This window comes from Diplotaxodon limnothrissa, linkage group LG19 (genome assembly GCF_057381915.1).
Source record: "Diplotaxodon limnothrissa isolate DT_005_m linkage group LG19, D_limnothrissa_male_GT1.1, whole genome shotgun sequence".
In the NCBI taxonomy this organism is placed as follows: Eukaryota; Metazoa; Chordata; class Actinopteri; order Cichliformes; family Cichlidae; genus Diplotaxodon; species Diplotaxodon limnothrissa.
The window spans coordinates 8,963,829-8,981,824 of record NC_140614.1 but is presented as its reverse complement, the minus strand read 5'-3'; positions in this window follow the sequence as shown (position 1 = coordinate 8,981,824).

The window sequence follows — 17,996 nt, the reverse complement described above, 5'->3', positions numbered from 1 at the left end:
TTGTGAATCTGTCTGTTTAGTTCAATGTCTTGCCTGGTTCCATGTGTCTGAGTTTCCTGTTTTATTGTGAAGGTTTGTGTCATATGTGAGTGTGCTCAGTTACGTTTCCCCTGTCTCGTCAGCTGTGATTTCTCCCAGGTGTGTTCCCCTTCTGTCTCTCATCCCTTGATTACTGCCGTCTGTGTATTTAAGCCCTGTGTTTCTCTGTGTCAGTGTCGCGTCGTACCCTCAACTAGCTGTGTGTTCTGCTTCTATGTCCCTAGTGTTTGGTCTCCTGCTCCAGTTTAGTGTTTCCTTCCAGTGTTTCAGTCCTTGGTTCCTCTGTTCTGACTTTTGGTTTTCTTTTGGTGAGTTTAGTTTGTACGAGGTTTTTCCCAGCAATAAAGCTGCGCCTTAAGTTTCACTTCCGTGTCTGAGTTCTGCATTTTGGGTCCACCACTCCTGCTTGCCTGCCACACAGCGATTCATGACAGGAACAAACACTAATGGCTAAACTGTCAGTTTGATGTTTTGCCTGCTGGCTGCTTCTTTACAACATTCCTGCTTTTTTATTTAATTCATAATAATGTTCAAAGTAATTTCCAGTAAGGAAGAAAGTAAGAAGACAGATCATTGCTTGTAATATTTTTTTAATAGTCAACAGCAAAGATTTAATTAAACTGTCAAAGCCTGGATCTCTTTTAGAATACTGCAATTAGTCTAGACAGGTAAAAGTGTTGATTATTATTGCATTTATATACAGTGACAGATTAACAAGTCTGCTTTTTTTGATTTGTTTTTTTGTTTTGCAATTTCTCTACTCTCTCATTGTACTTTGGGACATCACGCTTCCAAAAATACATGCCTATACCAGCAAGGACCATCATGAGGCAAAGTGACAGGCACTTATACAAGGCGTGACAGTGTGAAGTTGCACATTATTGGTTCCCTTGTGATTTGAAACTTACAGACACAAGGTGCAAGATGCAATACATTTCATATATAGACCCAATTCCCCCTGAAAATATGTAAAATGGAACAGAATGGAATGATTTGCAAATCTCATAAAGCCATAAACCCAAGTCCATGCAGTTTTCATCACGTAACACTAACAATGGGACCTATAATTCCAAGTTGGAGTCCAGACATGGACTCTCAGAGATTAGCCATTCACCACTGCTTAGCAGAAATCTAAGTGTAGTAGCAATTCTCATTTTCTCTCATTAGCAAATGACTTAATTCTCACAGCTTTCACTAAATCTGCCTTGCTTCGAATACTTCACAGTTCCTAACCTTCTGAGAATGCAATTAGCTAACACCCAAATAAGATTGATTTACGAGTCTAAACCAAGAGACTTCCCTGACAGATTAAAAGAGGGCCGCGTATAATCTCTACCTGCACTCAGTGAGCAAACACAGTCCCTCTTTAATTAAGCATATCTATAGCGGAGAGTAGAATACAATCCACTGTATTGAATGTGTTCAGGTGCTGGTGTGATGAAGAGTTGTGTTTCACTTGATAGCATTACGCCACAGCTGAGGAGCTCAGGGTTCATTGTGCGAGCCCAGTTTTTCCAGATGTCACAGCAATTCATTTCCTGCCAGCGTGTAAAGACAAAAAGCACCATTCCTCTAAAGAAATCCATGAGCCCTCCGAGATGCTTAACTGTTGACTGTGATCATTCACCGAAGAGACATTTATCGCAGCTGCTAATTAAATATTTTCCGTAACAACACCTTGCATCCCGCAGGCCTGCTGCAGTGCCTTGTGTTCTTTCTGCAAGAGTGAGAAAGTTAGCTTAGCCAAGGCAGCTTCCCAGTATTGACTGTGGGTTGTTTGCTGTTGGTGTGCTAATGCAGTACCTGCTGTTTCAAACACTTCCTGAGGGATATGTTGAAACCAAGTCAATATTTATGAGTATTGCTGCTGTGGGCTCTTCCCTAATGGCATATGGCTGCTGAGGTGTCCATGCAGAGTGAAGGCAGGACGCCTGAGGCTTGCAATGATGAGAGGGCTGAGAGAGGCAGAGAGACATGGAGGAAGTACATTTTTTGAGAGCGAGAGAGGAGTAAAAGAGTTTCATACAGTACATATTGACCTGGCCTTTGTAGTGGTGATGTTGCAATCTCCTGACCTGCCCTCGGTATTAGAAATCTATTCAGTTTAGAGTCTGGAGAAAAACTGTGTGTGCTTCTGTGTGGGTGTGTTGGACTCAAGACAGATATGTGTTCTGCTTGCATACTACACTACTTTAAGGCGTGTGATTTGGATTGGGTGTATAGCAAGTTTGCAAAGACAATGCGTGCAGACTAATATCATTCATTTTTTAACCTTGATTTTATTTTAAATTTTCCTAAATTTGTGAAAATTACTTATACAATCTAAATAATTGTTTTTTTCTTTAAGTTCTTTCTGTAAATCTACTGAACAGTCTAAAGATATAACACAAGGTGATATCATAAACTTTATTGACTGCTAATACTCACTTCATAAGAAACAATAGCATCAAATTCAACAGTTGAATGATTGGATTGAAACCGATGAACAAATTGGAAAGCTTTCTGTAAAATGTTGGCACTCTAAGACTAGGTGGCAGACTTAAAGGACACTTTAAACTCTCCCTGGGAACTGGTGCTCTTGTAATCCCAATATCAGAAATGGACAATCTTAAAATTTTGTCTAGTCTCAAACTCAACACAGGCTCAAGTCTGAGGAATATTTACGGGTCACCAGTGCAGTGCAGACTAAATGCCATCTTATTTATAAAGCACACCTAGAAGCCAAACACTCTTTGGTTGGAAAATCACCTGTCACTTCGATTTATGTTATTGTGCATTAAATTGTATCACACATACAGTCATGTTTAAAGAAAGTACCCCCTCTTTTAGTTTTAAGGTTCTGCATATCTGGACATAATAAAAATACTGTGTTCATTTTAAATTTAGGCAAATATAACCTCAAAATATGATACATTATGTCATTTTGTACAAAACCTGAGCCAAAATGCAGATGCATTTATGAGAAAAACTAAGTACACCCTTGCTGCTTCCACAGGGTATGAGAGGGTAAGAAGCAGTCAGGAAATGCTAATTAAAATCAAGTATAAAAGCAGAGGTTTTAGCAGGTCTGGAGCATCCAGGTGCAAAGACATCAGCACTGCTCTCAAAGAAGCAATTATTTTTGTCCACCAAACTGGGAAAGGTTATAATGTCATTTTCAAATAATCTGAAGTTCATCATTCTAAAGAAAAAGCAGCTGGAAACATTCAAGTCAAATGCCACTCTCACCAGAGTTGATGTTCCAGAAAAACCATCCACAGTCAGACCGAACAATGTCAGAGAAAAAACCCAAATACTTAATCTCAGACTCAGATTAAATGCTAAATTTTAAATGAATAAATATGACTTGTTTGGAAGGATTGCCAGGAGAAAGCCTCTCTAAAAGCAACATAGCAGCATGGCCTAGCTTTACAAAAATGCACTCAAGACTTCTTGAACAGTGTCACTTGGATGGATAAGATCAAAGTGGATACGCACAGCAAACCCAAAGAGAGCGTATCACAGCACATACTCCTCACATATCTGGGGACCTTGTAGTTAGGATTTCTCTCAAAGAGGAGAGGACAAGTTTGAGGCAGATAAGAGGGATCCGGAGAGACCTCAGAGGTGAGCAGTGAAGAGCATGCAGGCAGGTAAGTAACTACTAGATATTCTGTCCCTTGGCAGGTGGCAACCAGCTTGAGTGTACAAGGTGAGGTGACTTTGCTTAGCTTAGAGAAAACATTAGAGAGCCCGATTACCACCATTCAGCAATCTGGCAGAGTGTAGAGGATTGAGCCGGTTTTTAAATACTGCATGCTTGATGAGTTGATGACACACAAGTGTGATGGCTGGAGCTGCAGAAAACTGTAAAGCCCACCTAGAGAGCAAAGCAGAAATGGCAATTCACTGCTCCATCTGAGGGAGAGAGAAAGGAATATAAAGCCAGGCCCATGTGGATGATGACAGCAGCAAATCTTAAACAGAAAGGCTAAAAAAACGAAAGAATCGAGGCATGGCAAAGTCAAGACTTCGATCCAGCTGAAACCCTTAAGAGAGCTGTGCATAAATGAACACCTGCAAACCTCAGTGAACAGAAGCTAGGCTGCACACTGTTGTGAGGCTGAAATTGCCATACAGAAAAAGAATAAGTTACTTAAAATGATTGACACTAAAAGTTGTTCTAGAAAATACAGAATTGAATGAGTGCTGTTTATAAACTCTCATTTTTAATCAATAAGAGATTTTTTATTATCTCCTGATATGTAAAAATGTGAAATTTAAAGAGGATGTACTTTCTTCTCTCCATGACTGCAGCTTAATTTAGATAACAACATACTGCAGATGCATGCAGAGAGGCATGTGCTGCATATGTGTTATCTACAGTCTGGCTGCATGCTTCCCTAATTACTGTGCAGAAAAGGGTATCAGTTCCCTCATTGCTAGCCATTTGTAAGCTAACCATATGGCATAGTTCTCACAGTAAATATACATTGCAAATATAACTCTATGTTTCCATTGCTATTTATAGCAAAAATGTGAAAACTTCCACTCATATAGAAGAAGAATGTTACCATGCAGGCATCACATGTGCAACACTGTCTGGAAAAAAGAATTTGTTGCAATGTGGCTGAAAATCAGTCCGGTTGGGTGATTGTTAATTTGGATTCATGCTATGTTTTAAAAAAGAAACAGGACTGAAAACTGATCCAAGTTAAGAAAAGGGCACAACCTCGTACGTACACTCTATGTCTCTTGACTCGAGTTAGTAGGTGTTCTACTGATAATAATAAACTTGAAATCTGTCCAGTTCCTACTCATATAAAACCACTTTACGCTATGCCTTTAATAAAATCTTTGCTCTTATCACACTAGAAAACAATCTTAAGACCTCTGCGAGAAATGCTGTTTTTCAATTTTGCCTGTCTGTGTGGGGTTGCCAGGGAGTTAATAACAAAGACAGCAAAAGAGAAACAATTTCAACTAGATGCTGTTACACATGGCCGTAGTCTCAGCTTTCATGCGAATGCTTCTTCTGCTTGCCGTGACGCATCATTACTGGCTGATGCACTCGTTCTGTGATTGCAGCTTTTGTTTTGTTTCAGATGCCTATAGAGCTCATTTATTTGTTGATCACAGCTGTTGTCTCATGAAAGCCTGTAAGTATGCCTTCTGACTGCCAACTTTTCCTGTGTTGCTCATTTATTAAACGCTCAAGTTCCATTTTCTTGGGCCCCAGTGGCGTGTCTAGAAAATTTTTGTTGGGGGGGCCAGGTAGGGGCACAGATTTGGAGAAGGGTGGCAGATTTAATTGGCAGATAATGTTTTAAAAAAAAATTCTACCAACCCTTAACCATAATTCAATAATCCTATAAACCTAATAACCAAATGCACTTTTAACTCTTATTAGAATGAGATTTTAACCACTACGGTGCAAAGTTTTTAGATACTGCGTTGATAAAGTACAAGAGATACAATCAGTGCTTTGTCAGTGTTTACTCAGCATTCAAGGACAACAATATTTGCATAGTATTTTTACTGACATATAGTGCACATATGTTTTGGGCAAAAACATTTTTGAAAATTAAAATACGAACATTTGTAACAAACAATTGACAAATTAGCCAATGCCAATGCAAAACTTTATCTGCCTGTTAAAAAAAGAAGATAATCTTCTCACAAACTGGTGTTTGATTTTGAAACAGGAAAAAAGTGGGGAAACAACTGAAAAGACTAACATTTGAATGAAACCTGAAAGCAAGTAAATACTTTCTATGCTGCCTTATCGTAAACTTTGGTAATATTGATAAAGAACAACACTGGCTGATGATAAAATACAGTCAGCTGGCATGGTGACACTGCCAGTATTAACCTGCAGGGCTGGACTGGGACAAAAAAATTGGGCATTTTTACTACAGACCGACCCACCAGGTAGTAAAGCCATAAAGACTTTGACTGAAAACAAACCCTGTTGTGACAGTGATGTACAGTCTTGTTGGTATATGTATGATTTCTATACATTTTACGTCAGATAAAAACTTTGGTTGTAAGATTTAGATAATTATTTAATAAAAACTAGGTATTTTAAATGAGAATAAGAAAGAAAAGTATTTCTTTGTGCCCACCTTTCCCTGTTAATGCCCTACCTGGCCCCCTGGCAAAACTTTGCTAGACCCGCCCCTGCACAGTTACCAGCTGTCTGCTACATAAAAAAGGATCCTGGTGTTATTTGTCTCTCAGAAACAGTTCATAACTTCCCTTCAACTCATTCATGTCACCTAAAAGGTAAACCTGTTTCTCCATCACCTGTTCAGCTCTGATGGTTCAGTAAGGACATCTCCTGGTTTCATCTTCATGTTTCCCTCTCACCACATATCTAAACAGACATCATGACCAGCAGCTTTACAGCTGTGGCTCCAGCAAACATCAGCTGATACTAGAAATTAATATTAAATACATTCTAACAACAGCCGATCAAGCTTAAACGTGCTGCTGTTGTTTAGCGCAACATCTGCTGGTTTCCTCTTTCTGGCGCAAAGTGGGCGATAAACAAGAGAGAAAAGCCGATCAGCTGATCATTGATCAGTTTCATGATTGAAGTAGCAACAGGAGAGGGAGGGGAGAGAATGAGAGAAGAAGAGCCAGCTGTGCAGCGTAAGGACAGAATAAATCCAGCTTTGTGTCTTTTTTCCATTCTAGCTAAAGTCCGGGACAAACTGCGTCTCTTCTCAGCTCAATACGAAACGTGTAATATTTTCTCTGAATGAGGGACCATTCCATTTTTTTAAGGAGCCGTTGGCAACTCTACTAACCTTATGAATAAAATAAAGTTCACTATCAGTAACATCATAGCACCCACCCAGCTGTATAAAAACTCCGTCAAACTGGCTAGAACGCAGTATGAGTTATTGCAACTGACAGTAAAAAGTCAGCAACATGAAAATAAACTCCACCTAAACTTGGTTTATATCTGACCCAGATAGACTGCAGGTCATAACTTCTTACCTGAAGTTCAGTTCACCTGACACTCGGACTGGTGGCTGCTTCGGGTCTCTCCTCCTGCCTCCCCTTCCGTCATCCACCTGTTGCCTCTGTGGAAGCCCGTCATAGCCACCACCAAACAACGGAGTTATTTCTACACATCGACCTGCATCTGGCCAATCCACCACCTCTCATTGTTCATGCCATTACAAAAAAAATAAAAAATAAGTCACTGGGGATATGCCCGGTATGCCCGATGGCCAGTCCAGCTATGTTAACCTGCAACCAAATCTGCAGCTCCATACAGCAATGTTACGACTTAGATTATATCTTATAACGCATAACTCTTATGTTAGCTGCCCTCAGTAGCATACTGTCTGAAATATTCCACAGCTGCAATAATTCTTTAAGTGTTATTTTTTTCCTTGGTATTCTAATTTCACCGAAGTTTACTAAACTCAACAAACTTGATATTACTTACCGGGACATTTATTCTGTCCTCATTTTCTTTCACCGAAAAATTGTTTCCTGCAGTGCCATCTTTCGCGCTTGGCTCTCCTACCTTTGCTAACGTGATGCGCATAGCGCAGAAGCGATGCTGCATTCACTTACACTCGGATATCTGAGCGTCACCGTGAAAACATAATCGGACATTTGATATTTGATTGAATTTTATTGTTTTGCCTTTGGGGTGGCACCTGGGGTGGCCAGTCTGGTTTGGGGGGTGGCCTGTGCCCCCCCCAGGCCACCCCGCTGGACACGCCATTGTTGGGCCCGAGAGTCAGTGTGGCACCCCTGTGAGGGAATGACCACATTAATGTTATTTTGTGTAAAACACTCATGTAACGGGACATTTTTCATTGCTATATGTATTTATTTTCAGTTCTTTAAGAGGATAGAAAATCCATGTAATAGGGATTCATTTTATGTTAGAAAGCAGTGAGGGCGGAACTTTGGTGCTTGCTCCGGGGTTTGGGGGTGCAGTAAGTGGAGCCCACCTTCCGCTGCTTCCTCAGACACGTTCTAGAGGAAAGCAGAGACGCATCGTGTCTTCCTTACGGTGTGTTCACACCGAACGCGATGGACGCGAATAGAGCGTCAGGTTTACATGTAAAGTCAATGGAAAGGCGCGATGACGCGCGATTGCGGGTCCCGCGAAAATTCGGAAGCAGATTTGCGTCGCGAAAACGCCAAAACGCGTGAAACGCGCGTCAGTGTAGCGCGTCTGGCGCGTTTGACGCGCGAATAAAACCACGCGCGTGAGTTTTTGTGTTGCATTTTGTGCATACGCGCGTTTTGCGTCTACCGCTCGAGTTGGAAAAATCTGAACTCCAGCGTCAAATCGCGCCGCGACAACCAATCAGGAGCCTGGTGACGTGGCTGTTACCTAGGTCAAAGGGGCAGATCCAGCCAAAGCCTTTCATACTTCAATGGAGGGGAAGGCTAATCAATGCGGTAGCAAACAACTCGGAGCTGTACAACACCAGCTGCTTTCAGTACCGAGACAGGAATAAAAAGGACCGAGCTTGGAGGAAGATATGTGAAGAGATCGGGCAACCTGGTAAGTTCATTCATTTCTCTTTTGAAAGTTTTCACTGACCCGGGGAAGCCGCACAAAAGCTAGCAAGCCACCGCTATTTTCCCACTGACGTACAAATACCGTTCTGCTTTTATGCATGTTATCATTTAGGAATATATTTTATTGTTTATTAATAAACAGCACACAGTGGTCCCGCTGTTCATCCGTCACTGCTTTGCTTTTTCGCTGATTTTTTATTGCACAGTACAGCATTGCATTCTGCAGCCTGATTGACAAATCTCCTGCGCTTGCCAAATTTATCACGTTTGGTTTTGATAACCATCGCGTCCAATAGAAAAAACAGCACAAAAACACCCATAACTATGAGCCTCATTCGGAAATAGACACCTGCACCGTGAGGGAAAAAGGCGCACGAAAGTGGCGGGCAGATGAAGACAAACCGCGGCATAATAATACTTTTACGTTTTGCAATCTACAAAGGTTTGCACTTTGAGAATCAATTGTGAGAACTGTGACCAGGGGCTAGTTATTCTGAGAACCCCTGCAATAAATGAGGGACCACTGTCTACTCTACGATTATTATATCGAACCTGTTAACATTTAATACTGTATTGATAGAACCAACTGATTCTGCAGCAGAGCATCCCCAGTCCCTGAGCTCCTGCTGCTGCACCCACAGATATGTACAGCAAGCACTGATACCTTTTTAGTCGGTGGGATTCCCTTGTGATCACCTTTACTAAATATCTACAACCAATCTGATTATATCCTGTTATTGTTTTTTTTTTTTTCAATGTTGAAATTAAAATCTAGTAGCAGCCTTCTCATTTCTTTGTGTTTTGTGCTGTTTTACAGGCCCACAGAGGAGGACGGCTCCGAGGCAGATGAGGGACGGGTCCCAGGACGGTCCATCGGCGGTGGAGCTGGCCATCCTGGAGTCCCTGAAGAGGCCACACCAGTCTCCAATGGAGCATTTCCTCCTCAGCCTTGTTCCTGCTCTGGAGAGCAGCTGGTCCTTTTTATTCCTGTCTCTCTGTAAATTCTTATATTTTATATATTTATGTTTAATGTTTTTCTGTTTGAGACTTTTAATATTATTTTAAATAAATGTTTATAATGACTAATGTCTCAGTTCTACTACACAGCAAATGTTGGCACACAACTTGACACATGTAGACTTTATTTCATATTATACTAATGACAAAATATACTGATACAGTGGGATGCAGAAGTTTGGGCAACCTTGTTAATAGACATTATTTTCCTGTATAAATCGTTGGTTGTTACAATAAAAAATGTCAGTTAAATATCATACAGGAGACACACACAGTGATATTTGAGAAGTGAAAAGAAGTTTACTGGATTTACAGAAAGTGTGCAATAATTGTTTAAACAAAATCAAGCAGGTGCATCAATTTGGGCACCACAAAAAAGAAATGAAATGAATATTTAGTGTATATCAATGTGTGTGTCTCCTATATGATATATGGGGTGCCTTTGTCTGGATGTGCTTCCCATCCAGAGCTGCACAGCACAGAGGAAAGTTCCAGCGCTCCTGGAATCCCTCTGTGATGGAGCGCCAGTCTCCAGGTGAAGGCACAGCCATGAAGTCGTCCACTAGACAGTCCCAGATGGACGTCGCTGCCTGGGGGGTGATCTGGCTCACCGTGGACACACCGACTCTGAAACTGAACGCGATGGTCCTGAAGGAGTCCCCGGTGACAAGGAACCTGGACAAAATTGTTCAAAATTAGTATTATGTGTGCTGCAGTTACAAAATACATTATTCAAATTCCAAAATACTTTTGTGATGTCAGATTTAAATCACAAAACATGAATCTTACATAAAACCTTTTGTAATTATAAGGATAATTACAAAATGTATATTAGATAATATCTAAAACAGTTGTGTTTTGTTTTAACTTTAACATATCATAATTTGATTGGTAGCAACTTTCACAACTACAGTGAGCCAATCACTCATAATTCCTAAACATGTCAATCAGGTAGGAATGAAGTAAAACATTAATAGAAATAAAGAGTTGTGTGTTGACATGTAGCCCTTTCCTTGCTTAAATCATTAATATTTTTGAAAAATTAATCTGTGATAAGACAGCTTATCAAGATAGAACCATGTAACTAGAGATGAACCAAACTGTTCACAGTTTTATCTAACTCTGTTTTAATAAAGGCTGTGACCCCTGCTATAGAGTCTGACAGCTGCAGGGATTATATACAAATATTCAACTATCCCAGAATTAAACCAGGTCTAAATAAAAAGGAGTGAGTATCACTACAAAGGTTAACTCAGTGGTCCTAATGCTACAGTTTGATATCAGCAAACACCGAGCGCATACATTGATGTGACACCACAGCCATGCTATCATTCAAACACTGATAACAGCACAAATCGAATTAAATCGGGACTTGATGAGACCTTCTGAGTATCACTAGAAATATTATAAAGAGTCGTCTCTGTACCACAGTTTGCTTTCAGTAAACACCGACAGCATTCACTGTTAGCATAGCACATCCATGTTAGCAGTGTATAACTGGATGGATTAGCATATTAGCACAGATATCAATAAAGGACTACCGTATTAAATAGTTTTACTAACCTCAGGCAGACGGACAGGCGCTCTACAGGTGGGATTGAGCGTCTGTAGTTGGTGTCTAGGCGGGCAATGCTGGGACCGACGAGGGAAAGCAGGTCCTCAAACTGGCCGACGGTGATAGCGCTGGAATCGGCCGTCATCCAGGCGCAGCTCCTGGAGCAAGTGGTGAAACTCACCAAACTGCTCATGCCTCTGGAGGACCTGATGGACCCAGGTATGGCGAGAACGTCTTTTACGCTGCTGCTCTGCTCTCCACAGTACATAGAGAAGGGAGACTCTCTCTTCAAGCGCTAGCTCGATAGCTGCCATCTTGCAAAACCAGGTCTGGCACAACTCCCTCCCACATTCCTCCCACATTTCCGGTTCACGCGCGTCAAAATATCATATTTTGACGCGCGATGGATTTTTCTTGGACACGCGTTGAGACGCGAATGTACACGCGTCAAATTAGGGGCGTTTGGGGCGTTTTATTCGCGTCCATCGCGTTCGGTGTGAACACACCGTTACTCCGCTCTTCACCTGCTTTTACAGGTCGGTAAATGGTGCTCGCACCGAAAATGTTGTTTATTGTTACCATGGTTACCCACGTTAACGTGAATGAGAGAGTTAAGGCGGTCCGCCCGAGTTAATTACATGTAAACGCGGGAGAAAACCAGAGGAGTGTCCCGTGCGACCGCACCGCGAGCCCGCTCGTTAGGTGGAGCGCTCGTGAAGCAGAGTCAGTGCGCTCCTATGCTCGGTGCAAACGTGTTGTAATGCTCCAATCGAATCAGTTCTGTGAGATGTGAATGTTAATAGTTATGTTGAAAGTGACTGAGTAGATTAGCTAGTGTAACACAAGCACTCTGAGCAACTCTGTGTAGCTAACAGAGGCATTCACGGGTTAATTAAACAAGCTGTGTTTCATGATGCACTAAATAGTGATTTTGCCAGTAAATTACTGGAGGGAACAAATGTAATGTATTTACCAATGCTGTTATTGAATATAACTGTTTAGCCAGTAAGACACTGCAGAAGACAATGTGATGTGTTTATTGATATGATAAAAGAATGTAGTTGTTATGGAAAGAAGTGTGAACTTAAGAAACTGAACCAGTTAAAAAGAGTATATTTCACTGATGTTGTGAAATAAGTAAATGTAATTGATGTGAATGAGGAACCAGCTGAACAGTATATTGAAAGCTCATGTTTAGTGTTTTATAGCATTTATTTGTGTGAAATAAATCAGACTCAGACACGTTCTGGAGGAAAGCAGAGACGCATCGTGTCTTCCTTACTCCGCTCTTCACCTGCTTTTACAGGTAACATATTGTCATCGTGGTCTTCATCCTTGGGACCCGTAACAAATCTTGGGGGCTCGTCCGGGATCGGCGCCACCTTGTGGTCGGGGCTGATCCATAAATGACATCTGGGACCAGGACGTGAGCTGATGCTGGCTGAGCGAGCTGAGAGTTGGAGCCGAGACTGATCCATCGTCGTGCTGAGTGGCCCATTGAGAGGGACAGCAAGGAGTTGCAGCCATGGCCGAGGGAGGGAGGAAGAGCCTAGTGTGGGACATTAGGAGAAGCCTACTCACCCTGTCAGTGGGAGAACTCTACAAGATCGCTAAGAAGGTGGGTCCAGCGGACCCGGGTCAGCCAGAGCTCGACGCAACAGACCAGGAGGGCTGCTTTGACCACATCAGTTCTTTCATGTACAGTAAGCCACTGCTTGAGGCAGAAGATGGTGGGATGGTGGACTTGTTAATGTTAAAGGACTTCATTGATGATGTGATTGAAAATCGACAAGTATGTGATGATAGTGAGTACGCAGATTCACCTGTTACACAGACACTTACACAAACTCTGCAACCAGCTCACCCCTCAAGTGGCATGGGTGATAGTCCTACGCAACCTGTTCCGGTGACCACGATAGCTAACATGGTTAACCGGCCGCCAGTTGCAGGTACAACTAGTCTGACTGGCCTAGCTAGCTCTATCTCTGATATCACTAACACTGAGCTGCAGGAGATGTTAAATAGCTATGAGGCGCTTGGTAAAAAACTGAGACAAAGTGTAATGGTCCCCACTGAACAGTCACCTCGACAGCCAACAGGTTTGCTAGTTCAAGCTAACCTAACACAGAGCGACCCATTTCAACCCAACCCACCCGGGCAGTCACGGGCCCAGCCCACTCGTGAGGGGATGATCTCTCTGAGAGACCTCTCTTATCTCCAGAGAAGAGAATTTAGAGTACAAGGGGGTCAAGTTGGTGACCATTCATCCGACATTAGCTACAACAACATTTGCAAACAGATGGATGAGGGGATTAGAGAAGGCTTCCCTGACGCAGAGATAGTTCGTGGAGTGCTCAGGATAATAAAGCCTGGAACTTTTAAAGATATGCTAATCAATAAAGACGATTTGACTGTACTTGAACTGAAGGGGTTCCTCCAGGCCCACCTGAGAGAGAAAAATAGTACAGAACTCTTTCAGGAATTAATGTGTGCCAGACAAGACGAGAGTGAGACACCACAGCAGTTTCTCTACCGGGTGATAGGGTTGAAGCAGCGGGTCCTCTTCACATCCAAAATGTCTGATGCAGGCATAAAGTACAGTCCAGCTACTGTTCAGGATGTTTTCTTGCACTCAGTCTACCAGGGGCTTGGGTATAAGCACAGTGACATTAGGCGAGAGTTAAAACCTCTGTTGTCAAGCGGAGAGGCGAGTGATGAAACAATTTTGCGCCACATAATGAGAATCACTAGTGAGGAAAGTGAGAGGCAAAAGAGAATAGGCTCATCCCGTCGACAGAACACAACTAACGCACATAGTGCTCAGTCTGAGCTCAACACCATCCAGGAATGTAGTAAGCAAGACCGACCAGTTGACATAACTAAGACTGACCCGATTAAAGAACTCACAGCTAAAGTTAATGAGCTCGCTGGGCTGGTGGAGGCAATGAGACAACAGACTCTAGCACGAGCCTCAGACCTAGCGAACCCATACTCACAAAACAGGTCAAGAAACAGAAAAGACAAAACCTTTGGGTGTCCAAACTGTGTTGAACAGAACCGTCCAGATTGTTGCCATTGCTTCATCTGTGGGGAAGAGGGTCACAGGGCGGTTGGCTGCTTAAAAAAATCTAAGAACCAGGGAAACGTGAACCGGTCTCTGCAGCGGGGCGCCCAGTGACCGAGTCCAAAAGAGAGCCCCACAGTGAGCGCTTAAGGGAGGTGAGGACCCAACCTAGCCTTAACAGTAGCAAACCCAGTCTCCCCTCACCAGTCACATCAGGAGTTAACCGGCAGCAGGGTGAGGCACTCGCTACGTCTGGTGTTATGACACCCCACACTAAACGTGGGGCAGTTGCTAAGCTAATCGGTAAGAAAGCCCTCATACAGTGTAATTTGAATGGCTTAGCAGTGAAAGCACTACTTGACACAGGTGCTCAAGTTAGCATCATAAGTCGAGATTGGAAAGACAGATACTTGCCTGACTTAGTCATGCGACCTCTGTCAGAGATCATCGAGGAAATTGATGAGTTGAAAGTGTGCGCAGTCAATGGGGAAACCATACCATTTGATGGCTGGGTACCCATCATGATCAACTTACCGGGGGGTGAAGACCCCAGCCTCTCCGTCAGTACTCCGGTCCTCGTCAGTACTTTGCCAATTGACAAACCATTGATCGGTTTCAATGTCTTGGAACAGATCATTGAGGGGCAACCAGAGCGGTTGATACCTACTCTTGTTACCTTGCTGTGCAATGCCATCTGTCTTCCCCCTGAGAAAGCTGAGGTGGTCGTAAGCTTCATCCAGACAGCAGAGCCAAACATGAAGCAAGGGCGCTTGAGAACAGGTGAAAGGGATGTGATTATCCCTGCTGGACAGGTCACCTGGGTAAAGTGCCGGGTTCCATCATTCATGAATCCACCTGATTGTTTGGTGCTGTTTGAGGCTGATGAGGGTAATCAGGCCCTAGAGCAGTTGGATGTTTGGACGGGGTTAGTTGAAATACAGAATCCAGCTAAGCCGTACGTCGCCATTGCCCTGAGTAACGACACCAAACATGATATCACCTTGACGAGGAAGACTGCCCTGGGCACCCTACAGCCGGTTGAACGTATTGTGGAGGCCGAGGCCCCAAACGAGTCCCAACCTACCGTAACAGTTCGCGAGGTAACGGTGGAGCCAGCTGAACCTCTCCCAACGTCATGGCATCCGCCAGTGAACCTTGAACATTTGGAGGAGGAACAAAAAGAGATTGTGGAGAGAATGTTGTTCGACGAGTGCAGGGCCTTTGCGAGGGATGGGAATGATATTGGTTGTAATCCTGATCTGAAAATGGTGATAAACCTAAAGGATGACATACCAGTGCAGAGAGCATATACTTCCATACCTAAGCCGCTGCTACGGGAGGTTAAAGAGTACGTGCAAGACCTCCTGGTGAAGGGATGGATAGTAAGATCCAAGTCCTCTTATGCTGCTCCCATCGTGTGTGTACGGAAGAAAGACGGTTCACTCCGTCTTTGCATAGACTACCGTCTATTGAACCAGAAAACTGTTCCGGACCGACACCCACTACCTCGGATACGCGACCTGCTTGACACCTTAGGGGGATACTCCTGGTTCAGCATCCTTGATCAAGGCAAGGCTTACCACCAGGGGTTTGTGGATGAAGGCTCCCGCCATCTCACCGCCTTCACCACACCCTGGGGCCTATACGAATGGGTAAGAATCCCGTTTGGGCTCACTAATGCACCCGCCGCCTTCCAGAGAAGTATGGAAGAGATCTTAGGTTCGCTGAGGGATGACTGTTGCGTACCATACCTTGACGACATCCTCTGTTACTCACAGTCTTTTGAAGCCCATGTCGAGGTGGTCCGCAAAGTTCTTCAGGTCCTACAGGTCCACGGTGTGAAGCTGCGGCCTGAGAAGTGTGAGCTTTTTAAAGCAGAAGTTCGTTACGTGGGGCGCTTAGTTAGCGCTGAGGGCGTCAGGATTGACCCAAAGGATCTGGAGGCTGTCTTGGCCCTGAAGACCAAGTCACCGCAGACGGTGGGTGATCTGAGGCGGGTCCTGGGCTTCCTTAGCTACTATCGCTCTTTCATACAGAACTTTTCGAGGATAGCTCAGCCACTGTACGAGCTACTCCAGAGCAAGTCTTCAGAACGGCCCACTCGTAGCCATCAGAGTAAAACCAAAGGGCCTCAAATGCCATCAAGGGCGCCCATAGACTGGACTCCTGAGCATCAGAGGGTACTGGAACAACTGGTCGACATGCTAGTCCATCCTCCAGTGCTAGCATATCCAGACTTTGACCAACCCTTTGTTTTGCACACTGATGCATCCGAGCAGGGACTGGGCGCTGTACTCTACCAACAGCAGGGCGGGAAGTTGCGCGCCATTGGCTATGGGTCACGAACCCTGTCGCCTGCTGAACGGAACTACCACCTGCACAGTGGCAAGTTGGAGTTCCTGGCTCTTAAATGGGCGGTGTGTGAAAAGTTCAGAGATTATCTGTTCTATGCACCACACTTCACCATTTACACAGACAATAACCCGCTTACGTATATCATGAGCACAGCTAAGCTGAACGCAGTTGGTCATCGATGGGTTGGGGAATTGTCTGATTTCCGATTTAGCATCAAATACAGGCCAGGAAAAACAAACATAGATGCCGACACGCTGTCCCGCGTTCCTCTGGATGTGAACAACCTTGCGTCAGTGTGCACCGAAGAGTTGTCACATGAGGTGGTGAGAGCGGCTTGGGAGGGAGCAAGAGTAGCCCAGCAGAAAGAAGTTGCGTGGGCGGCTGTCCTTTTAGCTTCCTCCCAGGATGTCATGCTGCAGCCAGGCGCGGCTCTCCAGGAAGTCAAACCTGATGACCTGATGCAGGCACAAAGGGATGACCCCACGATGAAGGAGGTCATCAGACTTAAAGAGTCTAATGTCAGACTCTGAGAGTATCAGGAGGTCGTTAGAAGGATCTGCTTGTAAACTCCTCCGCGAGTGGGACCGATTACACCTCGAAAGTGGAATCTTGTACAGACGAACACCCGAACGGAAACAACTAGTCCTACCTCTCCTGTACCAGCCTATGGTCTTGAAACATCTTCATGACCAGATGGGTCATGTCGGTACTGAGAGGGTCCTTCATCTCGCACGAGAGAGGTTCTATTGGCCTCACATGAAGAGGTGCATAGAGGACTACGTCACTAAGAAATGCTGTTGCATTAAACAAAAGAAACCCACAGTTCATGTGCGTGCACCCATGGGCAACCTGAAGTCCAACTCACCACTTGAACTTGTCTGTATAGACTACCTACATCTTGAGAAAAGCAAAGGCGGGTATGAATACATTTTGGTGGTGGTCGACCACTTTACACGGTTCGCTCAGGCCTACCCGACCAAGAACAAATCCGGGCGGACTGCAGCCGAGCGGATCTACAATAATTTTATACCTCGCTTCGGGTTCCCCAACAAACTCCATCATGATCAGGGGCGAGAGTTCGAAAATGAGCTCTTCCGAACTCTTGGGCAGCTCTCAGGGGTTGGTCATTCTCGGACATCCCCATACCACCCCCAGGGTAATCCTGCAGAACGATTCAACCGCACCTTGCTGCAGATGTTGCGTACCCTGACAGACAAAGAAAAGGAAACATGGAAAGATCATCTCCCACAGGTTGTACACGCATATAACTGTACTCGTCATGAGTCCACTGGTTATTCCCCACATTTCTTGCTTTTTGGCTGTCACCCCCGCCTTCCGGTCGATCTGCTGTTCGGCCTGGTTGAGGAAACTGAACCAGTGTCGCACGGGGGGTATGCTGAAAAGTGGCGTAAGAGAATGACAGAGGCC